At 46.8% G+C, this 21484-nt stretch overlaps 1 long non-coding RNA gene across 1 annotated transcript; it reads left to right on the plus strand.

Moving 5' to 3' along the window:
• Window positions 1–8347: 8347 nt before the first annotated feature.
• On the plus strand, window positions 8348–13896 carry LOC121461918. Its single transcript, XR_005976236.1, has 3 exons — window positions 8348–8511; window positions 11565–11805; window positions 12833–13896. It is a non-coding gene; the product is annotated as an uncharacterized LOC121461918 (long non-coding RNA).
• The last annotated feature ends 7588 nt before the right edge of the window (window positions 13897–21484 follow it).

Consider the following 21484-nt stretch of genomic DNA (forward strand, 5'->3'; position numbering starts at 1 on the left):
GGTAAGTTTGCTCTGGTCCAGTGAACTGCTTTGGAAGTAGCCTGTCTTTACTTCTGTTCTTCTCTTGAGCTCCCACGTCACGAGCCATCTTGTGTTAAGAAGAGAAAGTCGTGGGAGTGGGGAAATGGCTCAATTGGAAAAGAGTTTACCCACAAGCAAAAGGAGCTAAATTTGGATCCCCAGTACCCATGTAAAAGCCTCACTCGGTGGCCCATGTTTGTGAGGCTCCCCAGTGCTCAGGGAGTGGAAACAGTGGATCCCTAGAGCTTGTTGGCCATCCAGCCTAGCCAAGTTGGTGAGCTCCAGGTTCAGTGAGGCTGTCTCCTACCCCTTCACTAAAGGGCCTGCAGGTCTATATAGAGCCATGGTGTTACAGGATGGGTTTGCTAAAGTCATAAAAAATAAGGGTACTTTAGGAGACAAGAGAATTTAGGAGACAATGAGAGGGTAAAACTGGCTACTATGCTCAGAAATGTTTGGTCCAGGACAAAAACAAGTAGAACACACCCACATACAGGAGAAAGCTCATGTAGTTGACAGGGACATTGTCTTTCAGTATTGTTTATATATAATTATATATATAATGTCTTTCAGTATATATTGCTTATAGTAGATGGAAGGGGTATGAGCTCATGATCCACCAGGATACTATGTAAGAGCTATAGGCTCAGCTCTTGTCTGCTGCTGGCCCACAGGCTTCTCTGCAGGTTTGGCATCCAAAAGACCCAGGTTTAATTCTCAGTACTCACATGGTGGCTCACTCCAGTTCCACGATATTTAGCGCCCTCTTCTGGCCTCTCTGGGCACATGTCATGCGTGCAGTGCATAGACATACATGCAGGGAAAATACTCATACACAAAAAATAAAATAAAACTTATTGTAAAGACAACAAAGTGACCCCTTCCCTCTGGAAAAAAGATATGCAATGACCCAAATGTCCCTTGCCCAGGAAATAATTGGGTAGATCAAAACAAGACAAGCTTCCTGAGAGCCTGGGAATAGTCTGCTAAGAGCTAAAGTAGTTCTTTTCTCAGAAACACAATACATTTATTGACCAAACAACTAAACATAATAATATTAAGATGGAGAGCAACTGATGTCAGTCTCTAGTTTCCATTTGCTTACACACACACACACACACACACACACACACACACACGTAAGAGGTGCCTAGCCAGAGCATTACAGAAGGAACTTTGTGCCTCAGTGATGCTTCTAATACCATATGATATCATATGGACTCAGGCCAGGGTGAACAGGGTGTGGCCTGGAGAAGGAAGACTGTTGATGGTTGCCAGGCATCTTGTTCACATGGACCAGGCATTATATGAACCAATTTGGTTGAATCCTTTGGTTACAAATCATACCTCATCTATCCCTGGCTTGAGAACTCCAAGTGTCTTCCAATAATCTGTTGTTTTCTTTGTAGCTTCTCTGAGTACTTGTCGAATAGAAGCCACCAGGCTGAAAATTCAACACTGTACCACCCAGGCCTCCATCTGTGGTCTACAGTTGTGGAGCTAGGACAGTGGGTCAGCACAAGAGCTCAAGAGAGTTGGACATCAGGAAGGGCCACATACTATGTGTTGATTCCTCGGTTTGATCCATCATGGACATCTTTATTTCATTTTTAGTGTCTCCTCTTCTGAGTCAACAAGATCTGCAATGCGTGCTGCTGATGAGACAATTGTCAATGTATCAGTAGTAAATATGTTTAATGAAAATACAAAGCAAAATGAAAGTACTATATCTGCTATAATTAAAGAGGCAGTTACAAATGACAACGGCATGGAGAACTATACTGGTAAGTACTAAATAACTTTACTTAAAGCTCGCCTAAATATCTAACTTTCTGTTACTTTTTCCATTATATGTGAGGAGGGTCAAGTCAAGAGAGAGACTGTTGTCTCCAAATTTCCTTTCTTGAAGGGTGGGGGTTGGGACAGGGTTTCTCTGTGTAATCATGGCTGTCCTCGAACTCACTCTGTAGACCAGCCAAGCCTTGAACTCAGAGATCCTTCTATCTCTAGTACTGTACTACCACCAACCAGCTCCAAAAAATATTTTATTTAGTTATTTTTAATTATATGTGTATGTCTGTGTGTAGGTATGTGCACATGAGTCCAGGTACCCAAAGAGGCCAGATGTCTGGTCCCTTGGAGCTGGAGTAACAGCTGCCTGATAAGGGTGCTGAGAACTAAACCCAAGTCCTTTGGAAGAGCATCAAGTGCCCTTCACTTCTGAACCATCCTTCCAGCATCACATTTTTTGCTTTTTTAGTGACTAGCACCTCTCTGACCTAGTTTGTAAAGCCAATTTCTCCGTGTGAGTGTGTGTGTGTGTGTGTGTGTGTGTGTGTGTGTGTGAGAGAGAGAGAGAGAGAGAGAGAGAGAGAGAGAGAGAGAGAGAGAGAGAGAGGTGGGTCTGGAAATCAACCCAGGTATTGTCTCTCAGGAGCCATCCACCGGGAGAGTTCTGAGCATCCCCCTAGTGCTGGGATTAAACCTAGGACCTCATGGATGCTAGTCAGGTGTTCCAGCACCGAGCTACTCCCAGAAGTCTTCCTTTTTAAAGTCAAGGTCTCGCTTATCTTTGAACTCCCTGATTAGGTTAGGCTGGCTTGCCAGTGTGCCACAAAAGACTCCATATCCCCACTTCTCCAGAGCTAGAATTACCAGTGGGCACTGCCATGCCTGGCTTTTTTCTGTGGATGCTCAGGATTGAGTTCAGGTCCTCAGGCCTGCACAGCAAACACTTTACTGACAGAGCTGTCTCCCCAACCCCTAATTTCTGTTCTTTACAACATAAATAAGCATGTTTGCTTAGTTTCCCAGTACCCTTTCTCTTTTGTTGGGATGTTGTTTTGTTTTGTTTTTCGAGACAGGGTTTCTCTGTAGCTTTGGAGCCTGTCCTATAACTCACTCTGTAGACCAGGCTGGCCTCAAACTCATTTGCCTGCCTCTGCCTCCCAAGTGCCTTTGCCTCCTCATGCCTCCAAGGCATGCACCACCACCCCCTGGCCAAAGACTCTTTTTTTTTTTGGTTTTTCGAGACAGGGTTTCTCTGTGGCTTTGGAGCCTGTCCTGGAACTAGCTCTGTAGACCAGGCTGGTCTCGAACTCACAGAGATCCGCCTGCCTCTGCCTGCACCACCACCGCCCTGCTCTGGCCAAAGACTCTTATCAACATGTTAGGACCTGGAGCATAAGTGCTTTGTGACAAAGCTCTCCTAAAGGGCCTCCCTCATCTATCCACCAATATGTTTCTTCTTGGGCTCAGAAGTTTGTCTAACATCACCATAACCTCTGGGCCCTGGGCCTTGTTTGGTGCTAGATAGGACTTAGCACACACATGAAGAGTCTGAGAGTCCCATCAACATGGACACGGAGCGCAGGTGATCTTCAGCTAAGAACAACTAAGGCATTTCTCAGGATAATCTTCAGGATCCTCCCAACTGTAGTTTTCTTATTTTTACACTCTCAAGTCATTGCTATGTCTATAAACCCTGGTACAACTGAAACTAGTCGGTGAGTTCTGAAAAATGCTTTTTGGACCACCTCTCTGCACATCTCCCTCCCCCTGAAGCCAGTCATGTGCACTTAAACAGATGAACTGAGAACCACAAGCTGACGTCTAGAGATAGCCTCTGAGCAGACTACCCCAGACGGAAACCAGTGCCCCAGTTTTCCTGCTCTTCAGGTCTAGTCACAAAAATATATTCTCTTCTGGGCCTTCTTTTTCTCTAGGCTTTCTATTGGAGGTTCTATTGGCTAATTTTATGTCAACTTGACACAAGCTAGAATCATCAGAGTGGAAGGTGCCTCAGTTAAGAAAACGCCCCCATTAGACTGGGCTGTAAGCAAGCCTGTAGGGCATTTTCTTAATCAGTGATTAGCCTATTATGGATGGTGCCACCCCGGGGCTAGTGGTCCTGGATTCTATAAGAAAGAAGGGTGAGCAAGCCATGAGGAGCAAGCTAGAAAGCAGCACTCCTCCATGGTCTCTGCATCAGCTCCTGTCTCTGGGTTCGTCCCCTGTTAGAGTTCCTGTCCTGACTTCCTTTGATGATGAGCTGTGATGTGGAAGCTGAATAACCCCTTCCCTGTCGTCCTGCTCTGTGGTCATGGTGTTTCATCACAGCTATAGTAACCGAACTAGGGCAGAACTATTCTCAAGCTGCGGGGTTTGCTGCAGCTCAGGCTCTTTATTAGAGAGGAGCAACACCAACCACCCTTCCACCCTGTACCCCCTCCACTCTCACCTCTCACCCCAGCGCTTGCAATCCACAGTTAGACTAGCATTCTCGGAAGGCTGTTTTCTCAAGACATGCTCCTGCTCAGAGTCTTCCAGAGGATTGTCTGGCTTAGGGGATAATAGTCAGGGCCTAGAGAGATGGTTAGTAACGCTTGCTGTTTAATCGTGAAGACTGAACTGGAGCTTGTATTGCAGCAACCTTGTCAGGGGTCTAACACATACCTTTAACTCCAGCTCCAGAGAATCTGATACCCTCTTTTGGCTCTGTGGGAACCTACGCATATGGCATAACCTAGACACACCCACACACATGCACTTGCACATGCACATACTCACACACTATAAGATTAAAAATTTTTAAAACTTAGTGTCAAAATCAGTGTGTGGTGGCACACGTTTTAGTCACCTTTAGTTCCAGCACTCAGGAGGAAGAGAAGGGTGGATCTCTAAGTTCAAGGTCAGCCTACTCTACAGGTGGAGTTCTAGGATAGCCAGGGCTGCACAGAGAAACCCTGTCTTTAAAAACCAAAACCAAACCAACCAAACAACAAACAAAAAAACCCTTAGTGTCTTTAACCTAACTCTAAATGTCACTGTATCTACAGATGAACCAAAGAATGCAGGCTTGTGGAGGCTCCCATTGTGGGCACTGTCATTTACGTTAGCTGACTCTATTCCCACAGCAATCATGTGAGCAAGAATTATTAGCACCACAGGTGGAGGGAACTTGGACCAATCAAACATCAAATGACCTTGAATAGGGAGTGAGAGTGATGCAGTGAAGAGCTTTCAAGGATTATATGGGCGTGCTCAATGTGTTTTCGTGCTATTTATGCCTCTCACAGAACAAAATCTGTGTGACTATTATGGTTGTGAAAAAAATGAAGAAAACTGCCAGGATCCTTTACAATGCAAGTGCCAATCTGGGATGTCAAGGCCGAACCCACTGGTTCCCTTTTGTACTACTGGTGAGTGTCCCAGCTGCTCCCAAGCAGTCTTCATACTCTCACTTTCATCGCTTCTTGGCCTTCTGGCTAAGATCAAGTGTATTAAGTGTCTGACTCTAACTTTCCCTGCTCTTTCTCTCTCTTTCTCTCTCTCTCTCTCTCTCTCTCTCTCTCTTTCTTTCCTTTTTCTTTTTTGTTTTTTCAAGACAGGGTTTGTCCGTGTAGCTTTGGAGCCTGTCCTGGAACTTACTCTGTAGACCAGGCTGGGGGCTGGAGAGATGGCTCAGAAGTTAAGAGCACTGGCTGCTCTTCTGGAGGTCCCGAGTTCAATTCCCAGCACCCACATGGTGGCTCACAACCATCTGTAATGGGGTCTGGTGCCTTCCTTGCCAGCATTGTATGCTTAATAAATAAATAAATAAATCTAAAAAAAAATCCTTTGTAGACCAGGCTGGCCTTGAACTTACAGAGGTCCAGCTGTCTCTGCCTCCCAAGTGCTGGAATTAAAGGCGTGCGCCACCATCGTCTTTCCAAAGGCAAACATGATTGCTTGAGTTCCTGTATGTATTTTGACTTTAGACAAGAACCTGGGTTAAAAGCTGCCAAAATGGCCCATGATCAACTTCACAAGAGACACATTTACTTAGAAAAAGCAATGCACAAATTGTATGCTGTCACATGTTTTCATGGGGTTGAAGAGACTGTCTCTGGGCTGGTGAGATAGCTTCAACCAGCAAAGGCACTTGCTAAGCAAGCCTGAGTTTATTCCCTAAACTTGGGTAAAGGTGGAGGGAGAGAACTGACTCTGCCCATTAACTTGTCCTGTGACTTCACACATGTGCTGTGGAATAATATGTCCTCTATCATACACACACATACACACACACACACACACATACACAAATTTAAAAAAAAATAATTTGTATTTATGTGCATTGGTGTTTTACCTGCATGTATGTCTGTGTGAGGGTGTCGGATCCCCTGGAACTGGAGTTACAGATAGTTGTGAACTACCATGTGGGTGCTGAGAATTGAACCCAAGTCCTCTGGAAGAGCAGCCAATGCTCTTAACTGCTGAACCATCTCTCCATCCTTGAGAAAAAAATTTTAAGAAGAGATTCTTTCTGAAAATGACCTAGAAATCACTCTGTTTTAAAGCTCGAGCGTGTCCTGGGTCCTGCAGTGCAGCAGACAAGAAGCAATGCCTAAGGAAGGATAACGGAGCACTGGAGTGTGCGTGCATGCCGGGCTACCAAAAATCCACCGATGATGACAAGTGTGAAGCGTAAGAAATCACTCCATCTTTGTCTCGTCACAGCATAGTGAGGCTAGAACTTGCAGCACATATGAAGGAGCTGGCGAGCTGGCATGGGTTGGCAGGTTTAGCGTATCACTGTAGCACACCTCACCATACTAGAACCACGTGGAATATTCTCTTGGAAAAGTGGTAGCATGAAGAAGATAACAGAAAGAGCAAGGAGAACAGAATGAAAGGCAGACAGGGAGGGAGAAATAGAAATTGGGGTGGGAACTCCAGCATACTCTCCACAAGGGTTTTAATGTGGCTTCCTGTTGTGACTGTGTTCCAGGTGTCCCTTTGGCTATAGTGGCCAGGACTGCAAAGACCGTAAGTATAGATACCCTAAGTTACTAAACATCCAAGAAACACATGTGAACTACATCCAGAGGCCTCCCCACTCCGCCAGTCTTCCGTCATTCACTGAGAGAGAAGCTCAGCTTGGAGTTTGTCTCCTGGGTCCTGCCTCCCATACTCACCCTAAGGTGATGGGCAGCAACAGTTCTGCTGTTGGAAACAACAGAACTCAGACCCAGGGGTGAGCTGGTGCCTCTGGACCCCCTCCAGACCAGAGAAGGGTCATTATATCCTTAGTCATCATACTCAATTTCTGTATTATAGACGGTGCTTCCAAAAATGGTGGGTATTGGTGAGCATTTAGAAAGCAGGCATTTAAGTGCTCAGATTGGTCTTATCAAATCTTATTATTTATTCATTTATTTATTTATTTTGGCATCAGGGTTTTACTGTATAATCCTGGCTGACCTAGAACTGGCTATGTAGACCTAGGTTGGCTTCAAACTCACAGAGATCTTCCTGCCTCTGCCTCTCAGGTGCTGGGATTAAAGGTGTGTGCCACCACCACCTGCCATGAATGAGTTTTCCAGTGTTTGTCAGGTTAAGTGTTTGGAACTGGTGTGAGCGTTATGTTCACAAGCTATTCTTATGGTCATATTCTAAGAGTCCATAGCAGCTAGGCAGAGTATTGAATGTCTGTAATCTCAGTACTTGGGATGCCGAGGCAGGAGAACCCATCCTGGGTTACATACCGAAAGGTCTATAGCACAAGTCTGAGGTAGAAGAGTGTAGGCGTTAACAGTCTCCTCCTTCATAAGCTATTCACTACCTGCCTCCTCTACTAATGACATGTTTAACCCTGATGGAGGGCAGGCAATGGCAGGAGAGATGGAGAGAGAGTGTAGACCTCAGTGAGGTCCTCCACCCCACGTAGCCCAGGAAGACCTGGCTGCCAACAGCGCCTTTTGTATTTGGGATTTCATAGCTGGTAAGGCTGCATGTAATGGTTGTGAGTTGCAGACCACCTAATGGTTAGGGCATGAGGACAAGGAGAGGGTGGCAGCAGAGATGAGTACCTGCCCTGTGTGCCTCTCTGCAGGGCTGGGAGACAGGAACCTGATGGAGCTCACACTGAGACCCTAGAAACATGAGTCCCTATGCAGTAGACAGCAGGACTAGATTGTTGGAGGCCATCTGTTCCAGTTTCATTTCTGTTGCTGAGACAAACACCCTGACCAAAAACATTATAAGAGAGAAAAGCTGTGTCTGGAATTACCTGTGTAATTCCAGGTTACAGTCTACTGTTTTGGGGAACCAAGGCAGGAACTCAAAGCATTGCAGTCTACAGCCAAGAGCAAAAGGAGAATGAGCACGTGGATCCTTGTTTGGTGCTTTCTTGCTCCCAGCTAGCTTCATTCTCTCCTACTGTTCAGGACGGCCCGCCTAGGGAATGATGCTTCCCACAGTGGACTGGGTCTTCCTGTATCAGTCAAGACCCCTCTGCCCCAGGCATACCACATAGGCTAACCCTGTTTAGATAATGCCTCATTAAGACTCTCTTCCCAGCGTAGGTTGTGCCAAGTTGACAGTTAAAGCTAACGAGGACATCGTTTTTGTCTGTTCCCTTTCAGCATTTCAGCTGATCCTCACCATTGTGGGCACCATAGCCGGAGCCCTCATTCTCATCCTGCTGATTGCATTTATCGTCTCAGTGAGGTACGTGTGCGTGTGTGTGTGTGTGTGTGTGTGTGTGTGTAGGTGTGTATATGCTGCTAGATAAGCTGCTTTCCAAAACATATTCATGGGTGGGAAGAGCAAACAAACAAGGCGGGCCTCTCTCCCACAATTGAATGTTTTTTTCTTATTTAAATTATTTTCTTTTTTTAAAGATTTATGTTATTTTTATGTAAGTATGTGTAAGTATTTTATGTACACGTTTATTTATGTATGCTTGTATAAGTGCGTGTCAATACAAGCACTCGAGGAATCCAGGACAGAGTATCATATCCCCTAGAGCTACCCAACCTGGTGTTGGGACCTGAACTCGGGTCCTCTCCAAGAACAGTATGTGTTCTTATCCGTTGAACATCACTGTAGCCCTTCCTCAATTTTATCTTCTTAAGTGATTATATATGTATATATATGTATATATATTTCTATATCCTTTATGTTTTAAATTTTTTGTTCAGATTTATTTTTGCTTCACACTAATCAGACCCAGCAATCAGTTTTCTGTGGCGTTAATCACTGTTCACGAGGGCCAGGTGTGGTGGCGCACCCCTTTAATCTGAGCACTCAGGAGACAGAGGCAGGCGGATCTCTGTGAGTTCGAGGCCACTTTCCCTTAGCACCATTTAACTTGTTATGCATTGCTATTCACGCCTGTACTCAATCCTTGGAAAGTGGAGTCAGGAGGATTAAGAGTTTAGGGCCATCCTCAACTACATAGCAAGCAGGTTTGAGGCCAGCCTTGACTACATGAGATCCTAAAACAAAATTGAGGAACGGGTCTGGGGCTCAGTTGGTAGAGTGTTTGCATAGGCTGCATGAAGTCCTGAATTTGACTTCTCATAGCACAAACCAGATGTGGTGGTGGCTCCCTGTCATCCCAGCTCAGCTGGTAGAGACAGGAGACTACATAAGGAGTTTCAGGCCAGCCTGGGCTCTATGGGGACAGCCTCGAAACAAAGACATATTTAATTCCATTGATGTTGTCAAATATAACTTCCCCCCAAAGCATGCACCTGCCTAGGACTCTGCTGAATGACCCTCAGCAGGGTCCCAAGGCAACCTCTGCAGAAACCCCGGGTTTTAAAGTGGTCAGGTCATCTCAGCTTGGTGCCTTTGGTCTCATAAGGGAAGGGAAGTGAGGTCTCTTTAGCCATTCAGCAATTTCTAGCAATGCTGCCTCTCTTCCAGTAGCCAGGAAAAGGATGCTGCCACCCTCTTCCCATTGACATGTGCCCAGTGGGCTCCACATTGTGAGGCAGCTGCTTTCTCCCCTAACATTTAGCTCAGATCTTATATTCTGGTAACACATTCTGGCCTTTTCCTGCTATAACTGTAGAGGATGGACAGATACCCAGTTCTTTTTGTTTTGTTTGTTTTTGTTTTTTGAGACAAGGTTTCTCTGTATAGCCCTGGCTGTCCTAGAACTTGCTCTATAGACCAAGCTGGCCTCCAACTCACAGAGATCTGCCTGCCTCTGCCTCCCAAGTGCTGGGATTAAAGGTGTGCGCCACTGCTACCTGAGATATTCGGTTCTTATTCTATTGTTGCCGTTTTTCTTCCACTTTGATGTTAACCTTTCCCAGAGCAAAACTAGAATAAGCCACAGGGCCATCCCCACAATATCTAGCTTTCTCACTTCTAGGAAGAGAGGCAGAACATTCTTGGTTTTGGAGTAAGCCTATGTCCTCTTAAGGTAGTTGACTGACTGTCCTGGCCCTTAGGAACCAAAGTTACTATAGAATTGGGTGGCTTTGTGACAGTTTTTTGTTTGTTGGTTTGCTTATCAAGACTTCTCCATCCTGCTGCAGAGCTAAGCTCTTGGCTCATCCACAGTGTCAGGGTTCTTGGAATCATAAAATCTTTCCCCCCTGTGATCAGATCCTAGGGAAGAGGAGTTTTTGCTAGAGAGACTTTCAAAAGCAGGGTTCCCAGGGCAAACTGAGCTAGCTATCTGAGGCACCCGGTGAATGCCATCCCCAATGTGACTGAAGCACAGGTGGCCTAGGTCATAGATAAAGCTGTCCCTACTCTCTTGATCTGGGGAGTGGGACTATGGCCCGTGGACAGGAAGACAAGCAGGTGTATAATCTGGGTGAGGTAGGATGATGGCCCTGTGAGCACAAACACTTACACTTGGCTTAGAATTCCCACACTAGAAGCCCCCCGAAGTGCCCCAACCAGTCCTATCATTCTGCCAAGCCTTCTTTCCTTTTCTTCTCATTGTACACATGTGTGCAGTTTGTTCTATTTGTGTAAACACATATGTACTAGTGTAGGTACTATGCATACTGGTGAACGTGTAGACCCAGGGTTGCTGTCAGGAGGCTTCCTCTGCCGTGGGCTCCTCCACCAGCTGAGGCAGGGGGTTTCCTCTGCTGTGGGCTCCTCCACTAGCTGAGGCAGGAAGCTTCCTCTGCATGGGGTCCTCCGCTAACTGAGGCAGGAGATTCCCTCTGTTGTGGGCTCCTCTGCTAACTGAAGCAGGATCTCTCAGTTGCACTAGGGCTCACAGAAATGGTTACTCTGGTTAGCTAACTTATTCCAGAGATCTCTATCCCGAGTCCCTCCTTCCAAGTGCTAGAGAGACAGGCGGGCCTCCATGCATGCCCACCTGACATCTGTATGGACTCTAGGGATTCCAACTCAGGTCCCCACACTTCTATGCCAAGTGCTTTGAAAGCAGAGCCATCTTCTCAGGCTCCATTTTCCTCTTCTAAGACCATGGTATGCTGAGCACATCTCACTCACTGGATGTTTCTTTAGGCATTTATTCTGTTGGTGTCAGACATAAGTCGTGGTTTCTCTTTCACTTCTATTACCTTCATAACCAACTGAAAAGCACACCTAATGCCAACGTCGGCCTGGGCATGGTGGCACACCCTTTCATCCCAACATTTGGGAGGTACAGGCAGGCAGATCTCTGTGAATTCAAGGTCAGCCTGGTCTACATAATGAGTTCCAGGACTGTATGGGGGGGGGGGTTGCTTCAAGAAACTTTGTTGCCATCCTTAAATCCTAATTCATTTTACTGATTATAGTTCAAAAAACAAAAAGAAGAATGCAGAGGAGCGGAAGTTGATTGATGAAGACTTTCAGAACGTACGAATGCAGCAAACTGGCTTCAGCAATTCCGGCTTCAGCAACTCCCGCTTCAGCAACTCCGGCTTTAGCAACAACTCTGACTTCAGCAACTTCGGAGCTGGCAACAGCATCTTCCCCAAAGTCAAGACCCAAAATCCTTATGCAAACCAGCGAAGCATGCCTCGCCCCGACTACTAGGTGAGTTACGCCTCTGACTTTGCAGCGTGTAATGCTCAGGCGGGGGAAGCTGAAGCAGAGCTGGAGAGGCGGCTCTTGGAGAGGACCTGGGCTCGGTTCCCAGCACCCCCCCCCACACACAACTCTAGTTCCAGGGAATCCAATGACCTCTTCAATTTCTGCTAGTTCCAGGCAAGCACATGGTATACATACATAAATGCAAGCAAAACACTCATGCACATAAAATCAAATCTGCTGGGAAGTGGTGGCACATGCCTTTAATCCCAGCACTCAGGAAGCAGAGGCAGGCAGATCTCTGTAAAATTCAGGCTAGCCTGGACTACATGTGAGCTCCAGGCTAGCCCAAGTGGGGCTACATATCAAGACCCTGGGACATAAAAACAAAACAAATGTGATGGAAAATACCAACAGCAGCAAAACCCAGCGTGCTGGGAGCAGTGCACATACCTGTATCCCAGCATTTGGGAGGCTGAAGCATGAGGACCACGTGTCTGAAGCCAGGTGACTTAGTTACTTCCATTGCCTTGATAAGACACCATGACCAAGACCAGCTATAGAAGAGATTACTAGAGGCTTGCAGTTTCTGAGGGTGAGTTCATGGCCATTGTGGTGGAGAGTGTGTTGGCAGGCAGGCAGGCATGACACTGGAGGAGCAGGAGAGCTCATATCCTTAGGAGACAGAGAGAGCTGACTGGGAATGGGAATGGGCTTTTGAAACCTCAAAGCCTGCCTCTAATGACACTGCTCCTCCGCCAGGGCCACACCTCCTAATCCTTCCCAAACAGTTCCACCCCCCAGGGGCCAAGTATTCACATGTGTGAGTCTGTGGGGGCCATCCTCATTCAAACCACCACCTCAGGCTAGACTAAATAGATCCTGCGTCAAAACAAACAGAAACACCCCAAAGGCATAAGGGAGAAAGCCAGAGAAGACAAGGGTGTTAATAGCCAAATCTCAGTGTTCTCTTGTTGCAGTTTGGAAATCTTTTCTAAGCCTCAGCTCTCTTCTTCTCTCTCCTCCTGTATAGAATGAGAAGAATTTGGAGCCCTCCCTAGCCCAGCCCACACAAGCTGTGATTTTGAGTGTTTAGAGGACAAGAGAAGTGGGCAGAGACAAAAACCTGACCTCCAGGGTTCTGTCTACCCCATCTGTCAACCCCTCTGAGTGTGGACCTGTATGAAGAATGCAGCTCCCTGAAGACACCTATAAAATTAAATGCACATAGACACTATGAGTCTTGTTAAGTGTTGATTTTCTCCAGTTAGTACAAAATGCTAAGATGGTGATTGGTATAGGGCTTTTCTTTCCTGGTGGACCAAGAGCATTTCCCATCTAGAGGGAGCACCCTCATAACCCGTCCCTGGGCAGTGCTGCTTCTGAGCTCCGGACTCTGGCCACCCGTGAACAGTCAGTGGCTTGTGGTAGGGCCTCACTCCAAGAACACAGGCACGAGACAGAAACATCTCCCAGCTTTCTCAGGAGGACTGCCGGCATCCAGGAACCTTCCGAAGAGAATGAGGAGGTTTGGATTAGCTCTGTCCTCCATGGGGACATTCAAGTCTTTCAGATGTTAGTTGGTAGGAGAAGCATGGAGGAAAACCATGAGCGTTAGGTAGAAGAGGGAAGCCAAGGAAGCCATGCTGGAAGGGCAAGTGAGGAAGAAGGGAGCCGGTGGCACCTAGTCCCTTGGTGTCCCTCCTCAGACAGCAAATGGGCACTTCTCAGGGGCTGCCCTCCCCAAGACATAGATCCTGGGAAAGCCATAAAAACAGGAGTCCGTGTGAAGTCTGGAGCTGTGTCAAATGGCCCAGGTATCCACTCTATGATGCAATTTCTACGGGTACTTCACTGGGCCTCAGCCTGCTCCACGATGGAGGCTTAGCAGTGCCCACCAACACCCGTGCGCATACATACACACGCACACACACATGACAAATACACGCAGTAGTCTTTTTAGATGTTTTTAATTGTGTCCTGTGTCTATCTGATGTCTGGTCCTCTCAACTGGTACTTTTATTTGTTAATATTATTTGTTTTTGACTGTTCATTGTGAAAAGCAGTGATGCAATAAAGCATCTTTGGTACACGGTACTTTGGTACTTCTTTCTTGTTTTGGGAGCTTTGAGGGATACACACAGCAGCAAGCCTCATTTTATTTTGTTTCTGTTTTGAGATAGGTCTCATGTATCCCAGGCTGGCTTCAAACGTTCTACATAGCAGAAGATAATCTGAAATTTCTGACCTTCCTGCCTCCAGCTCTCTAGTGCTAGGATTATGGGTGTGTGCCACCATGCCTGGTTTATGTGGTGGATAGGGATCATACCAGAGCTTCACGCATGCCAGACAAGCCCTTAGCAACCAAGCTAGCCTTAGTCCCTAGCATATGTCTTATTTCATTTTTTAAGGATGTGTTTTATTCTGAAGTGTGTGTGTGTGGTGTAGGTAGGTATAGATAGCCATGGAGGCCAGAGGCTTTATATCCTCTCGAGTTATAGTTAAGACAGACGAGAACTGTCTGAGATGCTGAGAACTCAACTCAGATCCTCTGCAAGAGCAGTAAGTACTCTGAACTGCCGAGTCATCTCTCTAGCTCTCCTCCCCTCTCATTTTAAACAGATAATGTGGCATGTCACCCACACGCTACTGACATTTACTGCCTTCTTTAGGGGTTTTGGATCACCCACAACATTTTAACATGTCATAGATCATGTTGGCTGCTATCCCCCAAACACAACTCCATGACAAGTAGCCAGGTGGGACTCGTGCCACTCCTGGTCCAGGGATGGGCCCAGGCTAATCAGTGAAGTCCCATTCTTCTGCCACTGGAGTGGACTTACGCAGAATACCTATGCAATATATTGAAAATCACCACGTGCTATTTCAGTTTGTTGAAAGTCCATTCTGGGAGCAAAAGAATCTCTTTTGTCCCAGACTCAGAATGTTTCTTTAAAGTATTTTCCCAAACTCTCTATCCCGTGACTGGTGAGATGATGTGGCTGATGAAGACCCCTGCTGCCAATCCTGACAATCTGGCTTGGATCCCTGGGACCCACATGGTGAAAAGAGAGAACCAACTCCCACAAGTTCTCTAACCTTCACACTCAGAAGGCAGAGGCAGGTGGGTCTCTGAGTTCAAGGTTAGCCTGGTCTACAGAGAGAGTTCCAAGACAGCCTAGGCTATACAATAAAATTCGGTCTCAAAATAAAACAAAACAGAACAAAAAAACAAATAGATATACTTTTCTGTCCTGAGTCCCCAATTCTGGAACATGAGAAAGGAAAATAGATAATGATGTTAAAAGATGTTGTGTCCTTGAGAACAGCTAGAGGGTAAACCATTTTCCGTAGAGGTTACTCTTGTTTATTCCATGGTGTAAAAATGCCCGTGGAGGAAAGAGAAAGCTGGAAGCCCATCCATGGAGAAAAAGCTCAGTCAGGAACTCCAGCTGGCTGCCTCAACCTCTGGTGTGGGAGGTCCTTTTGTCTGTGTTGCTTTTATTGGTTAATGAATAAAGAAACTGACTTGGTCTATAGCAAGGTAGAAGGAAGGTGGAGTCAGGGAAAAGGGATGGCGCTGCCGGAAACAGACACCGGAAAGCCACAGCCACATGCGATACACAGATTAATAGAAGTGGGTTAAATTAATATGTAAGAGTTAGCCGATAAGAAGTTCGAGCTAATGGGCCAAGCAGTGATTTACATAATACAGTTTTTATGTGATTATTTCGGGGCTAAGCAGTCAGAACCAACAAGCGCCCATAATGCAACAAACCTCCCTAATTGACTTCTAGCTGGATGTCGTAAGTCATTGATTTGATGTGTGAACTTAAGTTTCCAGGAGGAGGAGGAGGGAGAGAGATGCAGAGGATAACTGTAAAGACAATTTTTTAAAGACTCACGTTGGGAAGAATCCTGTGACAGAGGGGTCTGGGTGCTCTATGAGTCACGGGAGGTTGTGAGCTACCTGATATAGGTGCTGAGAACCCAGATCCCGAGTCCAGAGGAGCAGCACAGGCGTTTAAATTCTAGCCCATCTCTCCAGCTCCCACAAAGCACATTTGTTAGCTACTAGAGTCCATGTAGAGAAAGTCTGCGAAAACTGACTGGCTAATGCAATCAATCACCAATGTTGGTCTAAGTGCAGGATCTACCTTCAGTCAGCCCACCATTGCGATTTGCCATCCCAGACTTCACGTGGGGCACACGACCTCTCTATTTCGCGGGCAGCTTCAGATTTAGTAAGCTTTGAGCCCGGTCCCTAAACTGTTCCATCTGTTTGCCTCTGACTCACAACGTGCCAGCTCCCAGCATTTCTCAAGCACCTGAGTCGACAAGTTTTCTGGGCTTCCTGGGCCGTTCTTCAGAGACTCGCTGTTGTGGTATGAATACAAATAGCATTCTGAAGACCAGAGGTAGTCACGCACACCTTTAACCCCAGCACTCGGGAGGCAGAGGCAGGCAGATTTCTGTGAGTTCCAGGTCAGCCCCAACACCATCTCAAAAACAAACAAACAGGGTCTGTAGTCCAGGCTGACCTCAAACTTAATTTGTAATCAAAGATAACTGTGAACTTCTGGTTCTCCTCCCTTCTCCCAAGTGCTGGGATTGTAGGTGTGCACCTGTTGTAGAGGATTTTCTCATCGAAACGGCCACCGTCTTCAAGAGTTCTGCTGAGCCTGCTTGCAAAACTTCATCACACCTCGGCCTGTTGACTGTTTACCTTCCTTCATAGAAGAAGGGGGTGGGGGGGTCACGGGACCCTCACTTGCCTCACCTGAGTATCCACCACCACCCCAAATAGTTGCATTCAATTCTGCCCTGACGACGTGTGGTCATGGGGCACAGGACCAGAGAGGGTATAGGTGGGGAAAGATGAGGAAAGCGGGCTGTATCCATCTACACAGCTGTGGGGAAGCTGTGATTTCTGTGGGGTGCAGACCTTCCAGTGGGCTGATTCTCCCCCCCCCCCCCCCAAGACAGGGTTTCTCTGTGTAGCCCTGTCTGTCCTGAAACACGTTCTTTCGACCAGGCTGGTCTCAAACAGAGATCTGCGTGCCTCTGCCTCCCAAGTACTGATATTAAAGACATGTGCCACCACTGCCCAGCTCTTGGGACTGCTTTAAGAACACGGGTGTTGCTGCCCTTAGCCCTCCATAGAGCCCATTACTCTATAGAGTGAGCCTAATTAACTTATTGGTTCCCCCTGGTGGGCTTCTCTGGAATCACACCTGAGTTTGTCATTGGGCCCTCAGGAGGGAGGAGTTTTAGCAACAGCACAGCTCTGCTTGGCTTGGGCATTGGGACAGCATACAGGACCAGGCATGTTACATTTTAAATCTTGAATGGTTCCCAAAGGCCCCGAGCATTAAAGACTTGACTGCAGTTTGTGCTGATACTACAAGTAACTAGGACTCCTAAATAAGACCTGGCAGAAGGAAGTTTTTTGCGGAATATTATTTTAAGATGTGTTACATTTGTTTATGCTGTGAAATATTTGTTTAAAGATGCAAAGGTTGTTGCATTCGTTTATGTTGCATTTGTTTAACTCTATGAAGCTGTGTTACTTTGTGAAAAACACCTGATGGTCTAATAAAGAACTGAATGGCCAATAGGCAGGCAGGAGAGAAAATGGTGGAGAGGGGGACAGCTGGGCAGAGAGAATAAGTAGGAGGAGAGGCGGGAGGAGTAAGAAGAGAAGGAGAGGAGGACGGTAGGGGCCAGCCACTCAGCTACACAGCCAGGCTCAGAGTAATAAAGAAAGGTATGTAGAATAGAGAAAGATAAAAGCCTAGTGGCAAAAGATAGATGGGATAATTAAAAAAAAAAAAAGCGGAGGCTGGAGAGATGGCTCAGTGGTTAAGAGCATTGCCTGCTCTTCCAAAGGTCCTGAGTTCAATTCCCAGCAACCACATGGTGGCTCACAAACATCTGTAATGAGGTCTGGTGCCCTCTTCTGGCCTGCAGACACACACACAGACAGAATAATATATACATAATAAATAAATATTTTTAAAAAGCTGGCTAGAAACAAGCCACGCGAAGGCTGAGCATTCATAAGAAAAACTAAGTCTCCATATATTCATGTGGGAACTGGGTTGCAGGCCCCCAGAGAATGAAGAGTTAAAAAATCAAACTACAGAAGTTGGGCCACTGGGATCCCCTCCTTCTTCTCGATTTTACTTCCTGGCTGCCATGAGGTGAGGGGGATGGCATCCATTCCTGCCATGATGTCCTGGGTTGGGCAGGCCCCAAACAGCAGAGCTGAGATCCACAGGCCAGAGCTTTGGGAACTGTGAACCAAACACCAAGTTGGCCTCGAACTCACATAGATCCACCTGCCTCTGCCTCCTGAGTGCTGGGATTAAAGGTGTGTGCCACCACCACCCCGACTCTTTATATGAATGTTTTAAATTTTATTTAATTATTTTTTGAGACAGTGCCTCTGCTGTGTAGCTCTGGCTGGTTTGGAACTCACTATGGAGACCAGGATATTCTTGAACTTACAGAGATCTGCCTGCCTTTGCCTTCCAAGTGCTGGGACTAAAAGACTGTTCCCCATGCCCGGCCAATTAATTTTTTTTCAAGTGTGTGTGTGTGCATGTATGTGTGTGTGAATACAGACAGGCCTACTAGTGTGTACCACAACAAACACGTGGGGATCAGAAAACAGTCGGTTCTCTCTTTCCTAGATGCCAGGAAATTTGATGGTCAGTAGATGGCGCTGTCTCCTATAACTTGTAGAAAATGCCACTAAAGGAGCCATTCTTCCAAAAAGGCTTATTTCTAAAGGCTGGTTTCCTTCCTTCCTTCCTTCCTTCCTTCCTTCCTTCCTTCCTTCCTTCTTTCCTTCCTCCCTCCCTCCCTCCCCCCTCCCTTCCTCCTTCCCTTCCTTTTCTCCCTCCCTCCCTCCCTTCCTCCCTCCCTCTCTCCCTCCCTCCCTCTCTCCCTTCCTCCCTCCCTCTCTCCCTTCCTCCCTCCCTCTCTCCCTCGCTTTTTTGTTTGTTTTGGGACAGGGTCTCAGGTAGCCCAAGCTGAGCATGCACTTGCTATATAGCCAAAGAGTGACTGACCCATCTGGCTACCACCTCCCAAGTGCTGGGATCGCAGGTGTACACTACCACATCCAAGTATAATCATTAACTTTATTTTTTAAAAGATTTATTTATTTATTTACTCATTATGTATACAGTATTTTCAGTATTCTGTCCGCATGTATGCCTGCAGGCCAGAAGAGGGCACCAGATCTCATTACAGATGGTTGTGAGCCACCATGCATTGCTGGGAATTGAACTCAGGACCTTTGGAAGAGCAGGCAGTGCTCTTAACCACTGAGCCATCTCTCCAGCCACCACTGACTTTATTTTTAAGTGTGGGTGTGCCAGCCTCAGTGTCCCCTCAGGGTGAGAAGAAGACTCACAGCAAACGCAGGACTTAGATCTGAGGGCGAGATGAACCCTCCACTACATACTGTTCAGCATCACTTTCTTCATTCTTCTCCTGCTGTTCTCCTCTGTCCTGTAAAGTTTCCAGTTTATATACACACACAAAACAAAGGCAGTTCCCCAAGCTTGGACGTCCCTTTATCTCTGAAGGTCCCAATGTGATCCATATGAAAGACTCCTTTCCTGGCTGCATGTCCTGCCAAATGGAAGGTAGTTGCAGGGAGGTGGCTTCTGATATAGCTCAGGGAATGCAGTGGAGCTATGGCTGTGGGAACCAAGGTTATTGACTGTGTAACCAAACTTCCCACTGGAGGCCCCACAGAGTGGGGGGAAGAATGAATGACCCAATACACCAGTACATGGGAAGGAATTGTGCGCAAAAATCCATACTCTGCTGAATCTTGCACCAGGGGAGAGTGCTTATGGCTTCACAAGAGAGCTACTGTAAGAATCAGCCGATATACAAAAGGTGGTGGGCCCAGAGCCTTGCGAACTGGGTTTATCTCCATCAGAACTCATTTGTTCTGGCCGGTCAGCCTTCTGCTCTACAAGCTGAAACCTCACTGCACGATTTCCGTGGACCACAGCACAATCCAGTGCCACAGTTTGCCTGTGAAAGTCGGAGCATCTTTAGGGAGTCAGTACTCTCTTCCTTTGTGAACTCCAAGCACTGACCTCAGATTTTCAGACTTGGGCCCTCAGACAGAATGTATGGGGTAGTGGGGATCAAACTACCATGCTGGTAGGGCTTCACGCATGCTGGGCACGGACTGTACCAACCAGACTGCTTTGTTGTTGTGTTTCTTGTTCAGGGGCTTTTGAAACCAGGTCTCACTATATAAGCTGTGGCATCCTGAAACCCACTCTGTAGCTGAGGCTGGCCTCGATCTTGTGATACTCTTACCTCTAACTTTATATCGTTGGTACTTCAGGAGGGTGCCACCATGCCTGTCTCAGTTTGATTTTGTTGAAATATTTGCATCCTTTTCGCTTGAGCATAAGAGATCCTTCATTATCTATTGGCTTCCTAAGATAACTGAGTTCTCAGTGCTAGAGATTGAACCTGGACTGTCATTCATTTCCCTCAAGCCCTGGATCTGTCACAGAGCTACGTCCCCAGTCCTGAGCAACACTGTTGTCACATCAGCGGCACATAAAACTAGGTACAACTGCTTAGATAATAAACAATTTATTTGTGGCAATTTTATGAAATAAAACAAGAAATAAAGCCATTTACATGGGAAAATCCTTCGGTTAAGAAGAAAAACAAAAGGTTCCCAGTGAGAAGTTTCTGTCTTTCGTCAGCTTTTATGAGGTGAGCAAGGGCTGCTGGGATTTTATAGTGTTCTCTTGGTATTCTGATTTGTCCTCAGTTGACAACCCACAGCACAGAAAACAAGGTTAGAGAGAAGCCTGGGGGAGCCTGGAGGAGCCTGGGAGAGCCTGGGGGAGCATGAGGGACTATGGGGGAGACTGGGGATCTGGGGGAGCCTGGGGGAGTCTGGGAGAGCCTGGAGGAGTCTGGGGAGGCTTGGGGAGCTTGGAAGAGCCTGGGAGAGTCTGGGGGAATCTGGGGAAGCTTGGGGAGCCTGGGAGACCCTGGGGGAGCCTGTAGTGCATACGGAGTTCCATCTCACAGCTGGGAATTAGTCTCCTGTTGAAGGGCAGAGACTTGGGGCAAACCATCCAAACTGTCATTCTGCAGGCCTGGGAATACATTTCCTGAGCCCACATTTCCACAGCCACAGTGCCCTGGCCAATTCCGGAAAGCTTTGCTGTTTCTAGATGAAAAGCAGCAACAACAGCCAGCCTATTAGAGGGCATCCCTGGAAACCAGGCTCAGTTCTTTGCGCCTCATCTCTCCTCTCCTCATGATGGTTGTGATGTAGGCACATTATTGCTCCCACTCAGAGGCGGAGAGAGGCAAGGTAAACAACTTGAGCAAGTCAGAAAGCTATGGCCAGGAGCACAGACTGCCCAGCTCTAGAGCCCAACTACATATCATTCATTCATTCATGCCAAATTATACACACAGGTAACTTTGGAGACCCACACTGAACTGGACACTGTCCTGTAGTTCCTGGACCTTGGTGACAGATACAATGGAGGAAATAGGGGTTTATATTCCCAGAGCTCTTGAGCCTTCAGTCCGGAAGCTGAACAGAGCTGCCCAGGGGTTGAGATGTGAGGTTGAGATGCTGCTTGTTGCTCTTGCAGAGGACCTGGATTAAATTATT

The sequence above is a fragment of the Microtus oregoni genome, unplaced genomic scaffold (genome assembly GCF_018167655.1).
Source record: "Microtus oregoni isolate MIOR12 unplaced genomic scaffold, Mior012 000023F_ref0000262, whole genome shotgun sequence".
NCBI classification, from domain to species: domain Eukaryota; kingdom Metazoa; phylum Chordata; class Mammalia; order Rodentia; family Cricetidae; genus Microtus; species Microtus oregoni.